General features: G+C 52.2%; 1 long non-coding RNA gene across 1 annotated transcript; it reads left to right on the top strand.

The window, feature by feature from the left end:
• The first annotated feature begins 6,289 nt into the window (after positions 1-6,289).
• Positions 6,290-15,238, top strand: LOC132249413 (uncharacterized). The gene is made up of 3 exons (XR_009460902.1): positions 6,290-9,157; positions 13,229-13,480; positions 14,841-15,238. It is a non-coding gene; the product is annotated as an uncharacterized LOC132249413 (long non-coding RNA).
• The last annotated feature ends 11,408 nt before the right edge of the window (positions 15,239-26,646 follow it).

Raw genomic sequence — 26,646 nt, 5'->3', positions numbered from 1 at the left:
ACTACCAGGGTAAGGGCAATCATATGCCTATAATTGGTGAAGATCTTGTGAGCAAACAGCTTGAGAGGCTGGACATCCACAAGTCAGCTGGCCCTGATGGAATGCACCCAAGAGTGCTAAAAGCCTTGACTGACGTCACAGCACAACCAATGGCAAGGTTATCTGAGATCTCGTGGTGCTCAGGAGAGGTTCCTGAAGAATGGAAGAGGGCCAATGTGGTGCCTATCTTAAAGGAAGGAAGGAAGGAAGGAAGGAAGGAAGGAAGGAAGGAAGGAAGGAAGGAAGATCCAGGGAACTACAGGACAATCAGTTTGACCTCAAACCCCGGAAAGATCTTGGAAAAAATCATCAAAGAAACCATTAACAACAAGCTAACAGAAGACAATGTTCTGAGAGAGAGCCAACATGGCTTTGTTGCGAGTAGGTCTTGCCTGACCAACCTAATTTCCTTCTATGCCCGGTGATGCATCACCTGCAGAAAGAAAAAAAAGGTTGATTTCATATATTTAGATTTTAAAAAAGCCTTTGACTTGGTCTCCCAGGGTGTCCTCATGATAAAATTGGGGAACTGCTGCCTCGACAACCTTATGGTCTGATAGCTGGGAAACTGGCTCTGTGGTTGGACCTAGAGAGTGATAGTCGATGGAACACAGTCAACATGATGCATGGTGACTAGTGGCATCCCCCAGGGCTCAGGACTAGGACCATTATTCTTTAATATAGTCATAAATGAGCTGGATTCAGGTGTCAGAATCAGACTGGCTAAATTCACAGATGACGTCAATTTATGGGGAAGTGCAGTCATGCTGAGGATAGGCTGGCAATTCAGGCCAACTTGGACAGGCTCACAAGGTGGGTGGATAAAAACCTGATGACATTCAACACAGAGAAATGCAAGGTACTCCACCTTGGGAGAAAAAACCCACATCACACTTATCAGCTCAGCAGTGCTACACGCACTAGCTCCACAACCAAAAGAGACTGGGGGGTCACAATTGACCACATGATGAACATGAGCCACCAATACGATGCCGCAGCCAGCAAAGCAAATAAAACTTTGCTTACATCTACTGATGCATCTCAAGCAAGACCCAAGAAGTCATCCTCCCACTTTACTCAGCCTTGGTGACGGCTGCAGCTGGATTGCTGCATCCAATTCTGGGCTCCACACTTTAGAAAGGATATAGAGAAGCTTGAGAGAGTCCAGAAGAGAGCCACAAACATGAGTAGAGGTCAAGAGGACAGGCCTTATGAGAAGAGGCTGAGAGGCATGGGACTCTTCAGCCTGGGGGAGCAATGACTCAGGGGTGATTTGGCAGTCTATAGGTATATATGGGGTGTGCATCAGGAACTGGGAGAATGCCTGTTCACCAAGGCACCCCAAGGGAAGATGAGGTCTAATGGTCACAAACTGCTGGAAGACCATTTTCAACTGGACATAAGGAAAAACTTCTTTACAGTCCGAGTCTCCAGAGTCTGGAATAGATTCCCCCCAGAAGCGGTGCAAGCACCTACTCTGGATACCTTTAAGAAACACTTGGATGCTTATCTCGCTGAGGTCATCTGACGCCAGCAGACCTCCTGCCTCTTGGGCATGGGGCTGGACCTGATGATCTCACGAGGTCCCTCCCAGCTCTAAAGTCTATGAAATCTATGAAACTTCTGGGTGCGGCTGCTGCTGACACTACTGCAGCCATTGGGGGACCTGTTCAGCCTCCCGTGTCCCAGCAGCTTCTCCTATCTCCTTGTGGCAGCACTTGCTCTGGGAAGCAGGTAAGGAAGTGGTTGGAGCAGGGGGAGGCAGAGTTACAGCTGGGCAGGTGTGCAAAGCATGGGGCTAGTGAGAATATGAAGCCCGCGCCCACTGGAGCAGCAGGAGTGTGGAGCTTGGGTGGGTAGAGTGTGGGTGTGAGGGAAGGTGGGGGTGTGTGGGGATCCTCCCAGACACTCCCCCTATGGCACACAGGCCCCACCGTGAGTGGCAGCAGCAGCAGCAACAGGAGCTTGGGGCACACGTGACCTGCGTAGCTTCTGCTGCCTGGCAGCGCACAGGTCTGGCCACCACTGCACATGGTGGCAAAGAGTGTAGCCAAGCCTTCCCGCCTCTATCGCACAAGGCTCCCTGCAGGGCACACGTAGCTCCCAGCACTCGTGCGTCACCGGGGGAAGCCACGTGCGATGGAGCCGGCTGCCTTCCCCGCCCCCTGCTGTGCAGGTCCCCAGGCTGCTGGGAAGTAGCAGGGCGGGACTCCCCCCCACTTCCAGTGGAGTTCCAAGGACTTGCACGGCAGCCAGTGGGGAAGGCAGCTGGCTCCATTGTACAGGTCTATCCTCGGTGGCACACGAGTGCCAGGAGCTGCATGTACACCATGGGGAACCCCCCACAATAGAGGTGGGCTGGCCTGGCTGTGCTCCTTACCACCATGTGCAGCTCTGGCTGCAGCCAAACGCCACCCGGTGGCAGTGCCTGTGCAGGCCATGAGTGCTACAAGTGCCTGCTGCCTGCTGCTGCTGCTGCTGCTGCTGGCAGGGGCTGTGAGCCATTGTGGGTGGGTGTTGGGGGTCACCATACTCTCCCACCTGTGATGGGCAAAGAAGCTATTACCCTGAAATAAAATAGTTCACATAAGACAAAGAAGCCATTGTTCTAAAGTACAGTGAACATGCACTCAAGAAATGTCTGTTGCTGTGCAGTTCTTGCTAACATATCATAATGTAACCATTGCCTAACTTTTGCTTTTGAGAAAGTATTAATTCAGCTAAAACAGAAAAATGCTGATAAAGAAATGATCGCAACAAGTATTGCTTATTTGTTAACCCTGTAGTCTTGCCTTGTTGTAAAAGTATAAAAGAACGCCCCACCCTTCAGTCGGGGCCATTTTGCCTCTTTGCAGGCTTATGGTCATTTGCTTGAGCAAATAAATTGCAGTAAAGCCTTTACTCGTGTTGCCTGGTTCCTATGCAGCTAGACAAGGAACTCCAGGGAGTTTTCTCCCATGACACACCCTCCCTCACATCCCACACACCCACGGCCTGCCCCCACATGCACCCCCACAGCATACCTTATGCCTCCCCGTACACAGCCACAGCCCATCACCACTCCTCCCCCAACACCCTCCAAGCCGCCCAGCCCCACAACTAAACAAGAGTAACACTTTATTTTTGAGTAATTATGCATTTACCTCTATATACACCGTGCAAACACAAATCATTGGAAAAAAAAATTGTAATAAAATGGAAATATGTTAAAGCAGGTGTTTGACTTTTAGTATATGATTTGGTTTTCTTTGGGATCGAGATGGCACCTGCGCCTCCCAAAAGGAGAACTCCTGGAGGGCAAGGGAAGGGACTTCAGGCAGCTAAAGTCCGGGGTTAGGGGCGGGACTTCTGGTCCCCAAATGGCGACCAAGGGGCGGGGGAATCTGTCAAGGGGCAGGGCTACCCATGCAGCCCTCGACAGCTCACCAAAACTTGTTAAGTTGCCCTCCTGCCAAAATAATTGCCCACCCCTGTGCTAGGACAATGGTACCTGGCCTGCTGGGCAGAACAGCCCAAGTGAAGAGCACTGGTTTGCTTAAAGCACGAGAAGGAAGAGGTCAGGGAGTGCAGAAACTCCCGCACAAACCCTCCAGCTTGGGGCCTGGGGTTGGATAACTAAACCTTTCCAGAGGCTACTTCACCAGAGGGCCTGGTTGTGTGAGGGGCAGTTCCCCTCCTGCAGCTGTGGCCTGAGGCAGCCTGAAAACCAGGTGACTTTTATGGAGGTGTCACAGGCTGTACTTGGGCAGCTAACTCTAGACACCAGAGTCTGAACACTGTGGCCCAAGAGTGTGCAATACCTAAGAAATGGGATAGGTCAAATGTGTCACAGAGTCATGCTCTCTGGTAGCAAAAGGAGATGATTCCCCAGGGACTTCGGTGGAGCTGAGCCCTTTACACCAGAGCCTAACAGAGCAGCCCCATACACCAGGCAGTAGCAGTGCCACAATATTATTGCATTAGGGCTGGGCATGAAATCTGGTCCCTACTGAAGTCAATGGGAGTTTTCTTCCTGATTTCACTTTCTAATGCACCAAGTCTGCTTCCTTGGAAGCAACTAAGGCTGGAGAAAACTCCTGACTGCCTCCACTGGTTTCTGGGTTACTCTGAGCATGACCAAGTTCTAACATAGCTGGACGGCTGTGGGCATTTTCAGCAGATGCCATAAATGTATGTGCCACATGGAGAATGGGTGCAAATGCTGGGGGCTCCCCTTCAATTGCACCCATTCCACTAATATCCACAGCTGAATTTAGCCCGTAGGCTCCAAACCTTCGTTCTGAGATGAAGATGAGGAAGCACGGCTGTCCCATTGGCTACATCATTCACTAGAAGACAAGACAACATATTTGGGACAATAAATGACAACATCCTGTCTACTTCTTGGATCCAGGCAGAGCTAAGGGGGGGGACAGGACATTGTCATGACTTCCCATCCCTGATCTCAATGGGCAGGAAGCACTAGAGAGAGCGAGTCAGGTCACCACAAACAAAGTTTGCTAGAAAAGTTTAATTAACAGAATCTTCTTCAGTATTTGTTTTCCTTTTCCTTTTCCCTGGAAGCTGTGTCACCCAAAAGGGGCAGCACCTGGGTACTGAGCTCCAATTATTTGCCACTGAAATGAGCTCCATGGGGCCTTATTAAAACAACTGCAATTAAGACACTCTAACTGGGGAATGCAGCCAAACAACTGATACCTTTTAGTTTACTTTCTCAGCAAAGGAGTCCTGGTTGACACAGCAAGAGACGAATCTACAGCTCCTTCCAGTACACCAAGGGCCTCCTGTTCCTGCATGGCTGTTTCAGGATGCTAGTGTACATCACCCTTGTGCCATCATAAAGCACAAAGCTACACCCTGGATACCTTGTGCCATCATAAGCACTTTTTACCTGGGGACACATCTCATGGCTGGCATCCCAGTGTGAAATGTGTGCCCAGGGTGTCTCTTCCAGGGGGCTTCCTGCGGCGTGTGGTCAGCAAGCCGGAGAACCCCTATGGGGAGTCTGCTGCTTGCAAACACATACTCCAGGTTGAGGGTGGCACCCAGAGCCATTGTCCCACAGGGTTGGACCCCTGAAGTCCTGGGAGTGGCAGAAGCCCAACCCTGCAGGACAACAGCCCTAGTGACTTCTGTTTCTTCTGGTCAGTCGGATTAGCTGTGCTGGGACACATCCAGGCACAGGTGAAAGGACATAGGGCGGGCTCCTGTATGTCACAGGCTGGCAAGGATATGGCATAGGGCAATGCTGCCCAACCTTTTGGTCCTGAAGGCTGGATGAGTGCTTTGGAGTCAGGCATGGCCATGGGGCCAATCCAGCATGCGTGGAGCCTCGGCTCTGAGCTCGACCACGCCTTAGCTCCACGCACACACCAGATACAGCCCATTACCCCAGCCCCTGTCCTGGCTCCACCCCTACGAATGCGAGATCAGGCCCACTGCCGATCCCTCAGCCCCGGCCCCAACAATGCCCCCAGAGCTGCATAGGCCAGATCAGGTTGGGTGCCATACCCCCTGCCCCAGGCCCAGCTAGGAGTCTCATCTCTGATCCTAGCATGAACTGCAAGGCCCGACTGCCAATGCCCTCGTCAGCCCTGACACCGCCCTCCTACATGGATAACAAGACAGGCAAGCATGGACACCACCAATCAAATCCAAAGCCGCCTCCTCCATAGCAGCACAGAGATGTGAGTTCTTATTGCGACTGCCTTGGAGGCACTGGCCTCTGGGCCTTGGGCTCTGTCCTGGGCAGTGGGGGACGCAGCTTAACCGCCCTTCAGGATACGAAGCAGGAACCGTCTCTCAAGCCCACTCACTCACAAAGGACACCTCTGCCCACATGGCCACCAGTCAGCAAGGCAGGAGGCGGGCTGTGGTGCAGAATCGCAGACATGACCCTCACCATGGGGGCTCCTCCCAGCCTTCGCTGAAAAAAGGCAAAAGGTAAGCAGGTTCTTTCCATTTGGAAAACATCCTCTGACCTCAAACTAGCTCTTGTTCCCGTCTCGTGAGAACGGGTCACACGTGCAGTCTGGACCTAGGCAGCTACTGCACAGGGCTCCTCCTGCACCAGTGGTCGGGCCAAGCCAAACCCCTCTGCTTTACCAAACTGTGGCTGTGTCCACACGCAGCCTGGGCCCAACCCCACTGGTTGCTTGTATCCACCTATCCCCCAACCTGCTGCAGACACAGCAGCAGCAGCACTCTCTCCACAAGGAAACAAGACTGTTTACTGTCGTTTCAGGTCCAGTGACCATGGAGCCTGTCAGGGGATGACTCCCGGGAGCCCAGCTCTGTACGCTTTGTAGGGATCCTGCCTTTTGAAGAGGTCTGTTTCTCACAGGACGAGATTGAATCTAGCTGTGAGAAGCTGGTGAGACATAAGGCTCCAAAGGGTTGCATGATGGAGTTGTCCCCCTGTTGTAACCCTTGGCTCTGGATGACCGTATTATTCAAGTTTAGTCTGGTGGCTGCTACGTGTCAGAGCCACAGGCTGGAACAATCCTGCTGCGGGCCCAGGCAAGCCAGTGTTTCCACCTGGCCACTGATGAATCTCCCTGCTCCTTGGCTGCAGCACATCCCTGGCACAGCTCCTCCCTCCCCAGAGCTGGGCTGGTGCAGGCAAAGCTCCTAGCTCCCACACGCTGCTGGAGCTCCCTGGCTCCCTGCGCTGGACCTGGCCTGCAGGCTGCATGTTGCTGGCTCCTGGTGTAAGCTTTCCTGGTAGCTACTAGAGCTCCTGTACTGAACCTACTAACACCACAAGCTGCTCCTTCCCCAAACCTGGTGGGACAGAGCCCAGCAAGGGGCCAAGGCAGTTTCTGGCTTTATGCTGCCCTTGTGCTGATGGTTCAGCCTCCCACAGCCTGCATCATCTGCTTCAAGGAATAACCCAGGAGCGGGACACTTTGGTGACTTGCCTCTTTGCCTCAGCTTTGCAATTTTCTCCTTCCCATTGCACAGCTGAGCCTGCTTTAGCCCTGACCCTGAACGTTAGACAGACACTCTGTCAACTTCCTCTCCAATCCCGCCCCTCTTCCCCACACCTTTAGCCAAACTTGCAGGGTCAGGTTTATTGCTCTGGTGTCCTGCTCTTTCTATATAAGATACACACAATATATAGTGATCCAGAGCAGGACAGAGGGCAAATATCAGTGCCACTTTGGGCGCCTGTACACGTGCAGCAAGGCTGCTCCAATACACTATATTTACAGCACATTGGAGCAGACTCGATTAATCGTGTCTACTTAAGCATGGTAATTACCATGCTCTAGCAGACTCCAGTATCGTGTATCTGTTTCTTCATGCTGAAAAACGGTGGGGGGTGCTCTAGCTAACGCTCACTGGGCGAGCTTTAGTTAAAGCACCCCTGCCTCCATTTTTCAGCATGGGGATGCTGATACACATGAAGCTCTGGGCACTTTAATTAGAGCAGCTCTCGGAGCCACTCTTATTAAAGAGCCCCCCTGCCACCCGCAGTCCCAGAGCACGTCTATGGACGCCCCTGGTTCTGGCTTCTGCCTTTCAGTCTCTTGCAGGCTCTTCCCCAGGCTCCAAGACCCTCCAGCAGGAGCAAAGGGTGCCAAGATCCAGCTGAGGGGGCCTGTTTGCACCACACAGGTCTGCAGCCCATGCAGGCAGCCCTGGGCCTTGGACCGGTAAGACAAGCACAACCTGCTATAGCAGAAGAGCCCCTCAGGTTCGGGCTTTTAGGAAAGGCACTCACCTCCATGGCAGGACCCATTTCCTTCTCCAGGGCTAGTGGGGACACTTCAGTCCTGCCAGGGAGAAGCAGATTTTTTCAGAGCTGCTGCTTCTTCTAGCATGTGGCTCTTGGCCTCAAAATACTGCCCTTCACTGCATTGCCAAGAGCTTCTCACCACTTGTCTGTAGCCAGCAGCTCTCACGGGGCATCAATACACCAAAACTCACCTGGATAAGGTTCAAAGCAGCCCACTTTTGCCATGAATTTGGTGGGACCCTAACAATTCCTGAATGAACCCTCTCCTTGAGGGAGCAAACTTCTCCAAGAGAGAAACCAGCATTTGTCTCACATAATATTTCCACGTATATGAGACCCACAAGTAGGTGGCATGTGGCATACTCTGGAAAGAGTTTGAGCTGCCTTTAACCCAGAGGAAGGATATCAGAGAACCTCTGGCAGGCGAAATACCACGGTCTTCCTATTTAGCAAAGAAGCAGGACAGTCCTTCTCTGCCAGGGCAATCTTTCCTACACCAAATATCAGCAACAAAGATGGGCTTAACTTAAATACCCACAAAGTTTAGAGGGAAACAGTTCAGGGTAGGTATAACGGGCATGGGCAGGATAAGGACAGAAACATAAAAATCAGCACAGCCGCCAGTCAGCGATAAGAAACAACCCACCCCACAGACGGAGAAACCAGAGCCACAACTCCAGCCCAGCTCTCGCCGCACCTGATCTCTGCTCAGTAGCACCAGCCCCAGCCCCAAAACACCTGAGAAGACGTCAGTCCAGGGGCTCACATGAGATAACTCTGCAGCGCAGTCGACAAGAGGCACTCTCTGCCCTGGCCACTGGGACAGGAGGTGAGTGGAGCAAGGTGGCCTGGGAAGGGGCAGGATTAGGAGAGTCCCTGAGGCTAATGCAACCAATCCCATGTCCTTGTAACATCTCTCCTTCCTGTAACACTGTTTATTTGTTCCTCACTGTGTGTTTGGTTTACCTGGGTCTCAAATGGGGACTATTTCCTCAAGTGGAGGGAGCGTGGAGGAGGGAGGTGAGCACCGCGTCCTCTGGAGCAGGGATCTGCGCTGCCAGCCTCACCGCCCTTTGTTGGGAGCTGGCTGATGTCACAATGCTGCCCGGCTGCCCTGGTGCCCACTGGGACCTGGAGTGCCCAGGCGAGGGCAGCAGGCCTGGTGAGCTCCTGGCAGTCTCCTTTCTTTAGTCTGCTTGTTTTCAGGACTGATGGATCCGTCTGGGCACACGGTGCCCCCAACCGAGTGTGAATCTGTGGGGCAGCCTCTGGGTCCATTTGCAGCCCTTTGGCTGCTCCCTCTGTGGCCATGATCCCTCCCTGCCCGCACGGCCCGAGGACTGGAAAGCGCTGGCCCATGGGGCAGCCCTGGCTGAGGTGAGGACTAGAGCCCAGTGGCCCTGGTGTGAGGAAGGAGAAGGGCAATGCCAAGGAGGGTGGAAGAGATGGCTGTGATGAGAGAGCCGAGTGGCTGTGGAGAAAGGGGCAGGTGCTTTTCCCCTCTAGGGGACCCCAACTCTGATCTGCTACCTGCAGCCCTCATATCCATTAATATTATAAAAGGCTTAGTCTGGCTGTCTGAATGTCTGTAATGCTTCTAGCCAGCTGTGCATGCACCCCTGGGGGGGGCGGGCAGCGATTGGCTGGACGGCACACAAGTTTGCACCACTGCCGGGGAACTTGGGTGGTGGGGTACGTGTCCCAGCTGTCTGAGCAGCTGGCTGCCCCCCGTCTTCCTGCCAATGGGCAATGGGGCCAGTGGGGTAGCACGGTGGCCACATGTCCTGGATGCCACAGAGCCATTGTTAGTTCTCTACAAAAACCCCTGCCCAAGCTCAAGTTTCTGTCCTGGTGCTTGCATCCAAATGTGCACCAGGTCCACTCCTTTCCTGCCTGGACTCCCCCCATGGGCCGTGCTCAGACCTCTGCCCATCTGCCAGCTCCAGCAACTCCTGGGAACCTCGACCGGTTCAAGCTTTGCTGAGTGGTGAGACCCCAACTCTCTCTCTCTCTCTCTCTCTGACTCCAGGAACCTGCCTTTTATTCTCTTACTGGAGTCACAGTTTTCAAAACCTGACTTTTGTTAATCAAACTCGAGCTAGACTTCCTCAAAAACCTAACTGAAACTATGTCATTTTGTAAGTGTTCATTTGTCTCTCTCTTGTATGCCTGTTATTACTGGTATCATCATAAGTTCTTGTACCTGGCAAGAAATAACTTTTATAGTCAACCTGTTGCTATACTTTTTCTCTGAACCTCACCTACTCTTCCTTCCCCTTCAACTCCCCATTTGCTCTGCAGCAACGCTTCTTTTACCTAAGCCAAAAGATCCCTGTAATTCCCAAAACCACAGTGGGGTCTGCTCATCAACATATATGTATTTCATAAATTTTATAGACATTAGGGCTGGAAGGGACCTTGGAAGATCATCGGGTCCAGCCCCCTGCCCCAGGGGCAGGAGGTCAGCTGGGCTCATAGCATCCCAGCAAGATAACTGTCCAATTGGCTCTTCAAGTTCTCCAGAGTAGGTGCTTGCACCACCTCTGGTGGCAGTCTGTTCCAGGTCTTGGGGGCTCGGACTGTAAAGAAGTTCTTCCTTATGTCCAGCCTGAAACGGTCTTGGGGAAGTTTGTGACCATTTGACCTTGTCATCCCATGGGGTGCTCTGGTGAACAGGCGTTCCCCCAGATCCTGATGTACACCCCTTATATACTTATAGGCAGCCACCAGGTCCCTTCTGAGCCTGCGCTTTTCCAGGCTGAAGAGTCCCGTAGCTCTCAGCCTCACTTCATAAGGCCTGTTATCCTGCCCCCTGATCAGGCGCATGGCTCTCCTCTGGACTCTCGCAAGCTTGTCCACATCCTTTTAAAATTGTGGAGCCCGGAATTGGATACAGTACTCCAGCTGCGGCCTCGGCAAGGCTGAATACAGTGGAAAGGTGACAGCCTGCGATTTACTAGAGAAGCATCAATGGATGCTTGATTTCATGCTTGAAATCTGGAAAGCTGATTTCAATGAACTCAGACGATTAGTCAAAGACGCACTGCAGAATAGGAGTTTTGAAGTGACGGAAGCCCAAGAAGGGTCTTTGTGCCTTAAGGAAATGATCCTTCGGGCACAAAGGGAGACGATCCCGATGCGAGGAAAAAGAGGGAAAGGGGCCAGGAGGCTTCCTTGGATGACCAGAGAAATCCAGGGCAGCCTAAGGGCCAAAAGGGGAGCACATAAAAAGTGGAAACAGGGAGAAATAACCAAAGACGAATATACCTCCTCTGCTCGCGCTTGTAGGGAGGCAGTTAGACGGGCCAAAGCTACCATGGAGCTGAGGATGGCATCCCAAGTAAAGGACAACAAGAAATTGTTTTTTAGATATATAGGGAGTAAAAGGAAGGCCCAGGGAGGAATAGGACCCATGCTAAATGGGCAGAAGCAATTGGTGATGGACAGGGGGGACAAGGCTGAACTCCTCAACGAGTTCTTTGCCTCAGTGTTCCTAAGCGAGGGGCAAGACGAGTCTCTCACTGGGGTTGTAGAGAGGCAGCAGCAAGGCGCCAGACTTCCATGCGTAGACCCTGAGATGGTGCAGAGTCACTTGGAAGAACTGGATGCCTTTAAGTCGGCAGGCCCGGATGAGCTCCATCCGAGGGTACTGAAGGCACCTGCCGACATCATTGCACAGCCACTGGCGGGAATATTTGAACGTTCGTGGCGCACAGGCCAAGTCCCGGAGAACTGGAAAAGGGCCAATGTCATCCCCATTTTCAAGAAGGGGAGGAAGGAGGACCCAGGCAACTATAGGCCAGTCAGTCTCACCTCCATCCTTGGTAAAGTCTTTGAAAAAATTATCAAGGCTCACATTTGCGAGAGCCCGGCAGGACAAATTATGCTGAGAGGAAACCAGCACAGGTTCGTAGCAGGCAGATGGTGCCTGACTAATCTAGTCTCTTTTTATGACCAGGTTACGAAACGCCTGGACACAGGAGGAGGGGTGGATGTTGTATACCGAGACTTCAGTCACGCCTTCGATACGGTGTCCCACACCATACTGGTGAACAAGTTAAGAGGCTGTGACGTGGATGACTACACAGTTCAGTGGGTGGCGAATTGGCTAGAGGGTCGCACTCAGAGATTCGTGGTGGATGGGTCGGCTTCGACCTGGAAGGGTGTGGGCAGTGGGGTCCCGCAGGGCTCGGTCCTTGGGCCGATACTCTTTAATGTCTTCATCAGCGACTTGGACGAGGGAGTGAAATGTACTCTGTCCAAGTTTGCAGATGACACAAAGCTATGGGGAGAAGTGGACACGCCGAAGGGCAGGGAACAGCTGCAGGCAGACCTGGATAGGTTGGACAAGTGGGCAGAAAACAACAGAATGCAAAGTGCTTCACCTAGGGAGGAAAAATGTCCAGCACACCTTCAGCCTAGGGAATGACCTGCTGGGTGGCACAGAGGTGGAAAGGGATCTTGGAGTCCTAGAATAAATTCCTAGCCGCCCTGACAGTGAAATTACGCTTCCTAATGTCTACCCTGAAACTACCCTCCGCTAGCTTGTGTCCGCTGTTTCTTGTAACTCCCGGGATTGCTCGGGGGAACAGGGACTCTCCTGATGCCTGCTGGTCCCCCTTGACTAGTTTGCAGACTGCCACTAGATCCCCTCTCAGCCTTCTCTTTTGGAGGCTGAACCAGTTCAGGTCCCTCAATCTCTCCATGTAGGGCCTGCCCTGCTGCCCCCTGATCATGTGGGTGGCCCTCCTTTGGACCCTCTCCATATTGGCCACATCCTTCCTGAAGTGCGGCGCCCAGAACTGGACGCAGTACTCCAGCTGCGGCCTGACCAGTGTCGCGTAGAGGGGGAGGATCACCTCCTTGGACCTGCTTGAGATGCATCTGTGGATGCACGACAAGGTATGGTTGGCCTTCCTGACCGTGTCCCCACACTGTTGGCCCGCGTTCATTGTGGCATCAATGACGACTCCAAGATCCTTTTCTGTCTCGACACTGGCGAGAAGCGAGTTCCCCAGCCTGTAGGTGTGTCGCTGGTTCTTCCTCCCCAGGTGCATTAGCCTGCACTTGTCAGTGTTGAACCCCATCCTGTTCTCTTTGGCCCACCCCTGTAACCTGTCTAGATCCGCTTGCAGCCTGTTCCTTCCTACTAGCGTACCCACTTCCCCCCACATCTTAGTGTCATCTGCGAACTTGAACAGGGTGCTTCCTACCCCCTCGCCCAAGTCACTGATGAAAATGTTGAAAAGTGCAGGCCTGAGGACCGAGCCCTGGGGAACCCCACTGCCCATATCCCTCCAAGTCGAATAAGGGGACTCCAACTCTGATCTGCCTCAAGGGAGGGGGATTGCCTGGCTCTGGGGCAAGGCATGGGGTGAGGGGCCTCCCCCTCCTGGGCTCAACTCACCCACTCTCTACATACCATGTCCGTTCCTCTTTTCTCCACAGAGACTTCAGGATTTGTTGTGCTCTTGGGCTAAACTGTGCAGAAGCAGTCATTTTTTCCACTGCTGGGACCCAAGTGCAGTGAATCAACTGATTTTCCTTTGGACAAATCTGCTGGAAATCGCCTGTTTTAAAGTCGGGCCAATTTACTCGGGATCAGAAGCTTGTCCTTTGCACCTCTCTGCTCGAATGAGGATCATGGCAACATGGAAGTACCTGAAATCTCAGCTGGAGGAGAAGATGCAGACGGAGAAGGTACGGGACAGAGTAGGGGTGGGACACTGCACTGACTGAGTAATCAAATCATAGGCCTGATATCCAGCCTAAGCTCCTGTTGTTGCAATTTAAGACCATTCGGTAGCTTCCTGTCCTCTGCGGGGTCCTTTGCAAACTTGCGAACTGTGCACTCAGATCCCTCCGCCACGTTCATGTTCCCTGACTATTTCTGTCAGCCTTCTCCACTTCCCCTTTACTTGATTCCTCTCTGTGTTCCTTGAGGAGCTGACACTTTTGTTGGCCTTTCTCACACAGTCTGCAGTATGGAAGCCTTGGACAGTGGCTTAATAAAGCTTCCTCCTCTTTCCTCCCCCATTTGGTGGTCTGTAAGAGACACACGTTGTGGCAACGTCCCTGCTGTGTTCCCGTCCCCCTGACTCTTTGGAAACCTCTGAGGGACATCCATTGCAATGTCGTCATTGCTTTTCCCAGCCTTCCCAGTTTGGAGGTCTCTAACAGACACCCATTCTGATAATGTCCTTGCTTTTTCCCCCTCCTGCCAACTCTGGTTTGGCGATGTGTTTTAGAGATACATTATGATCTCACCCTTGTAGTTTGCCCTTCCCCCAGCCTGTTTGGAGGTCTGTATTGATTCTCCATTATGACATCATCCTTGCTGTTTCCCAAACCTGGATTGGTCATCTGTAATGGACAAAGGTTATGACATCCCCTTTGCTCTTTTCCTTCCCCCATTCCCTGGTTGCATGGCCTGTATAAAAGGAGGACATTGTCCTTGCTGTTTTCCCTGTCCCCCATCTGCCTTGGTGCGTTGCAATAGATGCTCATTCCCATGTTACCCATGCTGTCCCCTTCTTCCCCCCACTTATGTTTCATCTGCTGTAATTTGTATAAACTCCTCTTAAGTCTTTCATGGCTTGTTGCAATGGTGGGGAAGGGAAAAGGGAGCCATTCAGGCTAAGAAATGGAATAGGTCTGGACCTAGCCAGTTAGGGATGGGAGACCCACGTGCCTTCATCGACTCAGGCTGATGGTCCCCTTCTCTCTAAATTAATCCCAGTGTCACAATCCAACCCCTGTGTGATGAATGGAGGTGGATGTTGCTGATATTTATTCCACGCCCCACCCATCCCAGTCCAGGTGCTTTTCTTTATTTTAGTAGTGAAGGACATGGCCCCTCTCTTTCTGCTGCAGCAGTTCCTTGATATAAGGCAGCAAATTTTCCAGGAAATAGGGACATCATCTGTGAATTCATAGATCACTGAAGATCTGTACATTTGACTTCAGACAGGGAAATGTTTGCGGGGAAGAAGCATATCCTGGTACTGTTGGGTTACAGCTCTTTTTTCCCTTTGTCTCTCTTGTCTATCTGCCTCTATAGTCGCCGACCGCTTATCCCTGACATATCCCTGCCCTGCGTTCCCGTTGAGTCGTACACCAACGACTCTCAACTCGAGAGCTCCGGTTCAAGAGCTCTTCGTCCAGTTTCTTCTTCTGTTTTTTGTTTGCAACTGTAACTCAAGTGAAGTTGACTTTCTGCCTACGCTGTGTCCATCAACAGTGTAAGTAAAGCATTCTTTGTTCAACCGCTACGAGTCCGTGCCTAATTCTACTCCGTCGTGAAAAAGTACCCACCTGCCGGTTCGGGCTACTGGCCATAGCCCCGAGCCTTACCGCTCGACCCGCACAGTCAACTGACTGGGCATGCAAGACAATCACCAGCTTCCTGAAAACCAGTAATGAAGGTGTTTGGTTATCTTGGATTTGGAACATAACCCATTGATGTTAAAGGATCCTCGTCCATGCACTACTGGATGCTGATTCCAGGTGGAAGTCTAGTCAGCAGAGAAATGTGGCACAGCTACAGTAGAGATGGAAAAGAGTCGGTGCAAGTACACACCCTTGCTTGACTCCGCTTCTAATAGTTATGGGGTCATTTTGAGACATTGTTTAGGACTGTTGCTGTCATGTCATCATGAAGAAGTCCAAGAATGGTAACACATTTTGGTGAGCATTCATCTCTCATTAGGATCTTCCATAGGACCTCACTGTAGATTGAATCAAAAGCCTTAAGTCAGGTCAAAGAAGGCTATGTGACGATCTCAGTGTTGCTTGCAGCACTTCTCCTGCAGCTCTGTAGGAACAAAGGTGATATCTATTGTGCCTCTCAGTGTTTTGAAACCACATTAGGACTCAGGTAAAATCTGCTCAGTAAGAAAAGTGCATTTTTTGAGGAGAATGTGGGTGAGGATCTTCCCAGCTCTGGATGGGAGTCCAATTTCATGCTAATTGCCGGAATCCAATCGATCCCCTTTTTTGAATATGGTAATGATTCTAGCATCTTTCAGTCACAGGGAACTTTCCCTGTGATCACATGCCAGATCTTCTTAACAATACACATGGGTGGATTTAGGATTTTAAAAAGGTGGGTGCAGATAGTGTAGTGCATCATCACCATATGTAACACAATATTTTTTTTTCTCCAGTTAAAGAGGAAATAGAAATGTTACTAATATGCTAGAGACTATGGCTATATTATTCAGTATGAGTTCAATGCAAAAATAAATGGAGCCTTACTGGAAGGTAACTTGATTTGCTATGTCATCAGGGAAGCGTTGGATCGGGTGCCTCTGAGCTAGAGTAGCACCTGGCTAGATAGCAGTCTGCCTGGGTTTCCACCACCCCGGGCGCCATCCCCGCTACCTTCTCCCAACAACAACAAAGGCATCAGCCTTCCTTCGACCTTCTCGCACTGCCCCAGGGTCAAGGCAGCCCAGTCCATGAGGCTGAAGTTGGTTCCTTATTCCCAGTTCCTTATTCTCGGTTCCCTCTTTCTTATTCCCAGTTCCTTATTCCTGGTTCCCGGTTCCTTTTTCAAAGCTAATCTAGACCCAATAAAAACTTGTTATTAATGAATTCCACATCCTAATGAAAGAGAATTTCATTAGCTATGCATATATACTAATTAATATGTAAAATAATATTCCACATCGAGTACAGAGCCCTAAATGAATGTCAGGTTAGGGTGGTATTATGAGGCAAAATACTTCTTGGGCCTCCTTATATTTCATGGCAATGCCACTGGAGAACTGTCCCAAAGAACCCTGACCACAGTCCTGTCTGTCCCAAAGCACGGGTTGGTTTGGCCATGCCAAGCTATCAACTAACAGCCCCCATGCCCACTATGCTAAGTATAATGGCTTGAATAAGGTACTAGCTTTCAGGCTGGGATTATGGCTAGAAATTCTGCTTGGGCCACACATCAGAATACCTCTGTGCCACCGGGGGACTGTCCTGGACATCTGTCACTAGAGACTTATCCGGCCCAAACTGCAGTTTCGCCGTGTCAGGCTGACAACAGACAGCACTCCAACCGCTGTGCTAAATACATGGAACTGAATAAGGAACTGGATTTTGGGCTAGGATTATACCCACAAATCCTTCTTGGGCCACCCTGGAACACATCTCTGTGCCACGGGGGGATGCTTCTGGACATCTCTGAACAGAGACCTGCAGTTTGGCCGTACCAGGCTGCCAACAGACAGCACCCCAGCCACTGTGCTAAGTATATGGTCTTGAATTAGGAATTGGTTGGTGGGCTTGGATTAGAGATGGAAATGCTTCCTGGGCCACCCCACGCCATGAGTCTGCAGCACGGGGCCACTCTCCTGGACACTTGCCCCATTCTCGTTAAAAAATTAGTCGACTGTGGTGTCAATGCCTACACAGTCAAAAGGGTCGCAAATTGGCTGGAGGACCACACCCAGAGAGTGGTGGTGGACGGGTCATTTTCGACCAGGAGGGATGTGGACAGTGGGGTTCCCCAGGGCTTGGTCCTTGGGCCCACACTGTTCAACACCTTCATGAGCAACTTGGACAAGGGGGTGAAAAGCACCTTGTTCAAATTCGCGGCTGACACTAAGATGTGGGGAGAAGTGGGCACGCTAGAGGAGAAGGACAGGCTACAACTAGATCTGCATCATGGGCAGGTCCAAGGAGGTGATCCTCCCCCTCTGTGTGACATTGGTCAGGCCACAGTTGGAGTACTGCGTCCAGGTCTCGGCGCTGCATTTCAGGAAGGATGAGGCTGTGGCGGGCCAGTAGGGGGCGCTCCTGCATTGAGCTGCCCACCTTCCTGCGCCTGCCCACCTTCCAGGCTCCGAGTGCCTCCCTGGGGTGCCTCACGTCTGGCCAACCCATTCCCTGGAGCACACCCGCTAGCCTGGGGTTCCCGCTGCCACCATCCAAGGCTCTGGACTCAATTCTGGCTCTGCACACCTTGCAGAACACAGGCCTGATCGTGCAATGGGTACTAGACCCAATATAGGCATTTGGGGCACTTCCCCAAGTCCGGGGCTTATTAGGGAAGCCTCCCTCAGTCCACAGACCTAAGGGGCCTCCTTGGCATAATTTAGATCCACCCCTAATTAGTCTCCCACACCGGTCACAAGGAGAACTTTATTGATTACAGGGAGTAGGGTGGAAACAGGGTAAAAGGTAGAGCAATATCATAGAACTATCAGAGGAATCCCATAGAGCAAACCAGGGTGGCTGATGGTAGCCGTTTAAACACGAATCTGAGTTACTGTAAGCTAAATATCTAGTCTGATCTCAAGTAGCTTACTCACTTGCATCATCCAGAGGTGGTTGGAGTTTCCCTCTGGAGGCAGGTTGCTCTTGGAGCATGCGGTTATGAGGAGAGAGCCAGTTTCAGATTCACCTGGATGACTGCATGGCTAATGGCTGCCCTTCTTCCTGGCCCGGGCCTTTTTATCCCCTCACTGACCTCAGCAGCCCGGTCCAATCGAAGCTGCTAGTACTGGCCACAAGCCAACCAATCTACAAAGCATCCCTGGCTACCTGGGCCCGTACGCAGGGCCGGGCTTTTCCCCCCTGCCCAGGTGACCAGAGCATCCACCTCCCGGGCCCCAGGGTTTTGTCATGCAGACAAGGAGGGAGATCCCCGCCCTGAGGGATTCAACACCCGCCTCTCAGGCTGGCAGAGACAGGTCTCTGGAGAGGGGCACCGACGGTGGCATTTCTGCCACACTAGCGAGCATTGAGAGGGTCCAAGAAAGGCCACTCACATGGTCAGGGAGGAGAGGATATGGGACCTGAACCTGTTCAGCCTCCACAAGAGAAGGCTGGGACGGGATCTGGTGGCCATCTATAAACTTGCCAAGGGGGACCAGCAGGCAATGGGAGAGTCCCTGTTCCCCCAAGCACTACCGGGGGTAACAAGGAATAATGGCCATAAATTGATGGAAAGTAGATTCAGGCGAGACATCAGGAGGCACTACTTCACAGTCAGGGCGGCTAGGAGCTGGAACCAACTTCCAAGGGAAGTGGTACTGGCTCCTACCCTGGGGGTCTTTAAAAGGAGGCTAGACAATCACCTGGCTGGGGTTGTTTGACCCCAGCACTCTTTCCTGCCCATGGCAGGGGGTCGGACTTCATGATTTGCTCAGGTCCCTTCCGACCCTACAACTATGAAACTATGAAACCTGTGTGGCGGGCCAGTAGGGGGCTCCTGCATTGAGCCGCCCACCTCACTGCACCCAACCACCTTCCAGGCTCCGAGTGCCTACCTGGGGTGCCTCCCGTCCGGCCAACCCCTTCCCTGGAGCACCCCCTCTAGCCTGGGGTTCCCGTTGCCACCATCCAAGGCTCTGGACCCAATTCTGGCTCTGCGCACCTTGGAAAACGCAGGCCTGATCATCCGATGGGTACTAGAACCAATACCAGCACTTGGGGCACTTTCCCCAAGTCAGGGGCTTATTAGAAAAAGTCTCCCTTAGTCCACAGACCTAAGGGGCCTCCTTGGCATAATTTAGACCCACCCCTCAATAAGTCTCCCACACCCGTCACAAAGGAGAACTTTATTGATTACAAGGGGTAGGGTGAAAACAAGGTAAATGGTAGAGCAATATCAGAGGAATCCCATTGAGGAAACTAGGATGGCTGAGGTAGCCGTTTGAACATGCATTTGAGTTACTGTAAGCTAAATATCTAGTCTGATCTCGAGTAGCTTACTCACACGCATCGTCCAGAGGTGGTTGGAGTTTCCCTCTGGAGGCAGGTCACTCTGAGCATGCGGTTATGAGGAGAGAGCCTGTTTAAGATTCACCTGGGTGACAGCAGGGCTAATGGCTTTCCTGCTTCCTGGCCTGGGCCCTTAAATAACCTTCCTGACCTCAGCCGCCCGGTCCAATCGAAGCTGCCAGTGCTGGCCACTTGCCAACCAATTTAAAAAGCATCACTGGCTACCTGGGCCGGAGGGCTGGGCTTTCCGCCCCGCCCCCAGGTGACCAGAGAATCCAGAGGCACCAGGCTTTTGTCATGTAGTCAGGAAGGCAGACCCCCGCCCTGAGGAATTCAACACCAGCCTCTCATACTGGCAGAGACAGATTTCTGGAGAGGGGCACAGATGGTGGCATGTCTGCCACAACCTGTAACCAAAATTTTGCCTGGCCCAAAGCACAGCTTCGCGGTGCCAGGCTGCCAACTGACAGCCCCCCATTCCCACTGTACGAAATGCATTGGCTTGAAGAAGGAATTGGCTTTTGGGCTGGGATTACACTTAGAAATCCTTTTTGGGCCACTCCTTGACTTACCTGTGTGCTACCAGGGAACTCTCCTGGACATCTCTGGCAAGAGACTTGCCCGGCCCAAAAGGCAGTTTGGCCGTGCCAGGGAGCTAAGTGACAGCACCCCAGCCACTGTGCTAGATAGATGGATCTGAAAAAGGAACAGGCTTTTGTGCTAGGATTACAGCTAGTAATCCTTCTTGGGCCACCCCATGGCATACCTCTGTGCCCCCGGAGGGCTCTCGTGGACATCTTTGACCAGTGACTTGCCCAGCCCAAGATGCGTTTTGGCCATGCCCGGCTGCTATCTGACAGCCCGCCAGCCACTGCCCTAAGTACAATGGCTCGAATAAGGAACGTTTTTTTGAGCTGGGATTAGAGATGGAAGTCCTTGTTGGGCCACCCCACTCTATGACTCTGTGGCACTGGGCGATTCTCCCAGGCATCCCCGACCAGAGTATTATCCGGCCCAAAGCACGGTTTGGCTCCGCCGTGCTGTCAACTCAGAGCACACCCCCCACCCCCAGCAACTGTACTAAGGACAATGACATGAATAGGGATCTCTTTTTGGGCTGGGATTAGAAATGGAAATCCTTTTCGACCACCTCATGCCATGACTCCGTGGCACTGGTGGACTCCCCTGGACATCCCTGACCAGAGTCTTGCCCTGCCCAGAGCGTGGTTTCTTCATGCCATGCTGCTACCTGCAGCCCCCATAACCATTAACATAACAAAAGGCTTAGTCTGGCTGTCTGTGTGTCTGTCTGAATGTCTGTCCGTAGTGCTTCTAGCCAGCTGTGCATGCTCCGCCAAGAGCACGGGCAGCGATTGGCTGGGAGGCACACAGGTCTGCACCGCTGCCGGGGAACTTGGGTGGTGAGTGTCCCAGCTGTCCGAGCAGCTGGCTGCCCCGTCTTCACACACACATTAACTTATTCAATTAAGATAAAATGATAGTGTTGTGGGTTTATTAATATAAATTTAAAATTACACTAGCACTTCTGTGCCACGAAAATAACCAGAAAAACGTATATGAGTCAAATTTAATACTAAATATCTTTTACTCCTTCTGCTATGGCTGCTGGAATTTTATGGTATTTTGCTATATCAGGAGCTATAACAGTTATTACTTCATTAAAAGTTTTGAAGTTCATTGTTAGTTTCTAGGTTCTTGTTTGTTCTTAAAATGGACAGAAATTAAAGAGTTATCTATACTAAACTATTTTTTTACTTAAATTATCTATTATGAATTATAATTTTATTTTATCCCATAGTGATTTTTACACTACTTTTGTGAGGAGGAAGCTTGTGGAGCCTGTGTCTAGCTCTGCCTGGCCTATCGGGGTGTTGCCCCTCCCCTCAACTCGCCTGCCACGACTTGGATGTAATCAATTACCTTTAGAGGGGTCTACAGTGGAGATCTTTATCCTGGGTGGGGCCTCCCGATAGACGGTGTTACTCACGGTTGTCTGACGCGGTGGTCCACGGGGCTCCACCTCCCCTACACCCCGTCCACACGCCAACCGCTGGGTGATGCGTTCCAGATCTTTCCAGGCCCTGTATGACAGCCTCAGACCGGGTCCCCGGTTCCCGGTCGTTCTCCCTCCTGCCGGGAGTGATTCCTCCTTCCTCCCTTCTTACAGAAAATACTCCTCCAAATCAGGAGAAGCTGGTGGGTGCTCCCCCTGGTTCCAGCTCCCTCCTGGAGCCTCCGCTGTCTCCCCTCTCCTACCGGCAGCAGAGCGCTCCCCTGCCTCCTGAGCGTCAGCCGCTTCAGGATACTGAGAGAGTGCCTCGGCTTGCACTCTCTGACCGCCTTTCACTCTGCTGTTCACGAAAGCCGTACAGCTCTTAGATAAGCTGCCTGCTTGAGACCCGCAGGCTGGGTCCTCTCCGCTCTGTGCGAGAGCCCGCAGCACGGGCTGCCCGCCCGTACTCTCTCTCCCTGGCTCCCCCTCTCTCCCTGTCCTGCCGGCATTTTTAAACCTTCCCGCTGTGGCCGCTACGGCCGCTGGGATTGGCTCAGCTGTTCGCCGCGCCGGGAACAGCTGTTGCCAGAACCGGCGTAATGGCGGTTCGCGCGGCTGCAGCCGTGGATGCGGCTCCTCTTCCCGCTGCTCTTCAGCCGGTACGTATGCCCCTCTGGGGGCTTGCTCTCGGGGTCTGGGGTCTGTGGGTCCTCCCTTCTCTCCCTCACTAGCCTGTGGGGGCACTTCGCCTCCACAAAGCTTAATATCTTATTTAAAGAAAACATGCTGGTATCTTGTTGTGTTTTAACTCTTTTTCTGCCAGACTTTAGGAAATGATTTATTTAATTGTTTTGGTTAACTTTATTAATTACTCAATAACAGCGAAAACTTTAATAGCTGCTAGCACTTTTTTTTGCAGAATATTAGGCTATCCCCACGCTGTTTTTAGATCTATTTTATCCCATTACCAATGAGACTGCACACATTCATACTTTTCATCATTTCAGAGTTTCATAGTTGGTAGGGTGGGAAGGGACCTGAGGACATCATCTAGTCCGACCCCCTGCCGTGGCAGGAAAGAGTACTGTGGTCAAAAGACCCTGGCCAGGTGTTCGTCCAGCCTCCTTTTAAAGACCCCCAGGGTAGGAGCAAGCACCACTGCTTTTGGAAGTTGGTTCTAGGTCCTAGCCGCCCTGACAGTGAAATAGCGCTTCCTAATGTCTAGCCTGAAACTACCCTCCACTAGCTTGTGTCCGCTGTTTCTTGTAACTCCCGGGATTGCTCGGGGGAACAGGGACTCTCCCAATGCCTGCTGGTCCCCCCTGACTAGTTTGTAGACTGCCACTAGATCCCCTCTCAGCCTTCTCTTTTGGAGGCTGAACCAGTTCCCTCAGCCTCTCCTCGAAGGGCCTGCCCTGCTGCCCCCTGATCATGTGGGTGGCCCTCCTTTGGACCCTCTCCATATTGGCCACATCCCTCCTGAAGTGCAGCGCCCAGAACTAGATGCAGTACTCCAGCTGTGGCCTGACCAGTGTCGCGTAGAGGGGGAGGATCACCTCCTTGGACCTGCTCGAGATGCATCTGTGGATGCACGACAAGGTATGGTTGGCCTTCCTGACCGCGTCCCCACACTGTCGGCCCATGTTCATTGTGGCATCAGTGACAATTCCAAGACCTTTTCTGTCTCAATGCTGGCGAGAAGGGAGTTCCCCAGCCTGTAGGTGTGCCGCTGGTTCTTCCTCCCCAGGTGCATTACCCTGCACGTGTCAGTGTTGACCCATCCTGTTCTCTTTGGCCCACCCCTGTAACCTGTCTAGATGCTCTTGCAGCCTGTTCCTTCCTACTAGCGTAGAAGAAGATTGAGACCACATTGGCCCTTTTCCAGTCCTCCGGCACATCGCCCGAGCGCCATGAGTGCTCGTAGAGCTGTGCCAGAAGTCCCGCAATGACCCCTGCCAGTTTTGACACTCTCTGCCGTACACTACAGCCATAGAGCAAACACATAACACTGTTTACACACTCTGTTTTACATAAATAGCTTAATAATTTCTGAAATGCAGCCCATTTTTTTAGGCTTCATTTTCATTCTAAACATTTACATCATTTTTAGCACAGAGCTTAGTCTTCTCTGCTACTGACTTGCTATCGAACCAGCAAGAGAAGGCATTATACCTAACCACAGCAGGAGCTCAGTTATTCTGAAATTCGGTTACAATTTAGAGCAGATCTCCCTCTCCTGCTTCTGGCTCACCGCCATCTCCAGCACCTGTCCCATGCTCCTGTGGCTCCAGCCGTCCTGAGCTCCTCTCTGTCTGCAAACCCGTTTCTTTGCTATTGCCTCACACTCACTGCCTTTCCCCCGATCTCTGCCACTGCTATTGCCCCATATCCACTGCCTATTTCCCCAAACTCTGCAACTGCTATTGTCTTATCCCCATTGCATTTTCCCTAATCCATGCCACTGCTATTGCATCATATCCATTAACTTTTCCCCTGATCTCTGCCACAGCTAATGACTCATATACACTGCTTTTTCCCCGAGTCTCTGCTACTGCTATTGCCTCATCCCCACTGCCTTTTCCCTGATCTTTGCCACTGCTATGGATTCCATCATATCCACTGCCTTTTCCCTGATCTCTGCGACTGCTATTGCCTTATCCCCACTGCTTTTTCTCTGATCTCTGCCATAGCAATTGCCTCCTCCCCACGGCCTTTTTCCCGATCTCTACCACTGCAATTGCCTTATCTCCACTGCCTTTTCCCCCGATCTGTGCAGCTGCTATTGCCTCACCCCCACTGCCTTTTCCCTGCTCTCTGTCACTGCTATTGCCTTATTCCCACTGCCTTTTTCCCAATCTCTGCCACAGCTATCGCCTCATCCCCGCTGCCTTTTACCCTGATCTCTACCGCTGCTATTCCCTTACCCCCACTGCCTTTTCCCATGATCTCTGCCACTGCTATTCCCTTATCTCCACTGCCTTTTTCTCCAACCCCTGCCACTGCTACTTTCTCATCCCCACTGCCTTTTCCCCCATCTCTGCCAATGCTATTGCCTCATCCCCACTGCCTTACTTCTCCAAACTCTGCCACTCCAGCTGCCTTATCCCTGCTGCCATTTCCCCTGATCTCTGCAACTGCTATTGCCTTAGACCCACTGCTTTTTCCCCAATCTCTTCCTCTGCTATTGCCTGAGCCGCACTGCGTTTTTCCCCAATCTCTGCCTTGCTATTGCCTCATCCCCACTGCCTTTTCCACTGATCTTTTCCAGTGCTATTGCCTCATCTCCACTGCTTTTTTTCCTGATCTCTGCTGCTTGCTCTTTAGTTACCAAGCACCCTCAGCATAGGTACCACAGGCACCAACACACACACACTGTCACCTGAGCCAGTGTTTCACCTATGTATCTATGTGTATGTATGTTTGTATTGTGTATGAGTTCGTCTCATTATCGTTAGGGTGTGTATGTGCCTAATTGATTCTCATATGTGTATATGTGCAATTGTGTCATACCCTACCATCTAAGACTGCAATTTTGAGATCCTGAGAGTTGGCCTGACCCCACAGGACAACAATAGGATGCAGTACAACAACAACAAGTGCAGAGTGCTGCTCGTAGGGTGCAAAAATATCCAGCACACCTGCTTGCTGGGAAGTGACCCTCTCAGCAGCGCAGGAGCAGAAAGGGATCTCAGGGTCTTTGTGGACTCCAAGATGAACATGAGTCGTCAGGGTGATGATATCATCAGCAAAGCTAACAGCACTTCACCATGCATCAGCAGATGCATGACAAATAGATTCAGGGAGGTGATACGTCCCCTCTATGCGGCATTGGTTACACCGCTGTTGCAGTACTGCATCCAGTTTTAGGCGCCGTACTTCAAGAGGGATGTTGATAGACTCGAGAGGGTCCAGGGGTGGGACACTCATATGGTTAGGTGCTTACAAGACAAGCCCTATGAGGAGAGACTGAGGGACCTGGACCTCTTCAGCGTCCGCAAGAGATGGCTGAGAGGTGATCTTGCGGCCACCTTCAAATTCTTTACGGGGATGCAGCAAGGGATCAGAGATGCTCTCTTCATCAGGGCGCCTCTTGGGGTAACAAGGAACAATGGTCACATACTGACAGAGAGCGGATTTCGGCTAGATATCAGGAAAAACTTCTTCACAGTAAGGGTGGCCAAACTTTGAAATGGGCTCCCAAGGGAGGCGGTGCTCTCCCCTACCTTGGGGGTCGTTAAGAGAAGGCTGGATAGGCATCTGGCGGGGGTCATCTCACCCCAGTACTCCTTGCTGCCTAGGCAGGGGGTTGGTCTCAATGATCTCTTGAGGTCCCGTCTGACCCTAGGACTATGAATCTATGAATCTACGTCCCTCCCCACCCTGCCTTCCCCGCTGGCCCACCCCGCCAGGCAGGCATGCACATCGCACAGCAGACCTGCTTGCAGCAGCTGCAGGTGGGGGGGATTTCTGTCAAAGGGAAGGTCCCATCTCCCCAACACAGGGCAGCTCTTTCCAAACAATACACTCTCTCATGGGACACCCCAGCAACCACAAGCAAGCACTGTCATTGCCAAGGGCCACCCACAAGTATATGTATTTATGCAGCAGCTCCATTTGAGGGAGCGACTGCCCTGCCCACATGCAGGTCCATCCCTGGGAGCACGTGAGGGGGCTGAGCTGGAAAGGGATGTGACCCTGGCGGACAGAGGGGCCGGCCGTGGTGGAGCGTAGCGTGGCGTGTTGCCGCAGCAGCGCTCGTATCATCGCGCTGGCGCCCGGGAGTTGCAGGCAGTTGCCGTCGGCGGCTGGAGCGGTGCTGACAGCCGCCCCGCGTCTGGGCAGGGACAGGTGCGTGGGACGTTGGGGACGCTGCCCCTCTCCTGCCGCCCCTGGTCGGACACGCTCGCTGCTTAAGTTGGGCAGGGGGGCAGGCGGGAGTGATGGTGTCCCCTTGCAAGTGGTGGCTGATTACTGGAGCTGCTCCCAGAAGTGGCTGCAGCGATCGGCCACGGGGGAACTCTCTCTGGGCAGCGAGATCGGCCACAGGGGGGACCCCCACTCCCTGTGTTGCGAGACTGGTTGCAGGGGGGGGCACGTGCCCGCGACTAAGGTGGAAGCAGTTCCCCATGAC

The sequence above is a fragment of the Alligator mississippiensis genome, chromosome 3 (genome assembly GCF_030867095.1).
Source record: "Alligator mississippiensis isolate rAllMis1 chromosome 3, rAllMis1, whole genome shotgun sequence".
NCBI classification, from domain to species: Eukaryota; Metazoa; Chordata; order Crocodylia; family Alligatoridae; genus Alligator; species Alligator mississippiensis.
Note: the sequence above shows the minus strand (reverse complement) of the source record. Positions and strands in the feature narration are given on the sequence as shown.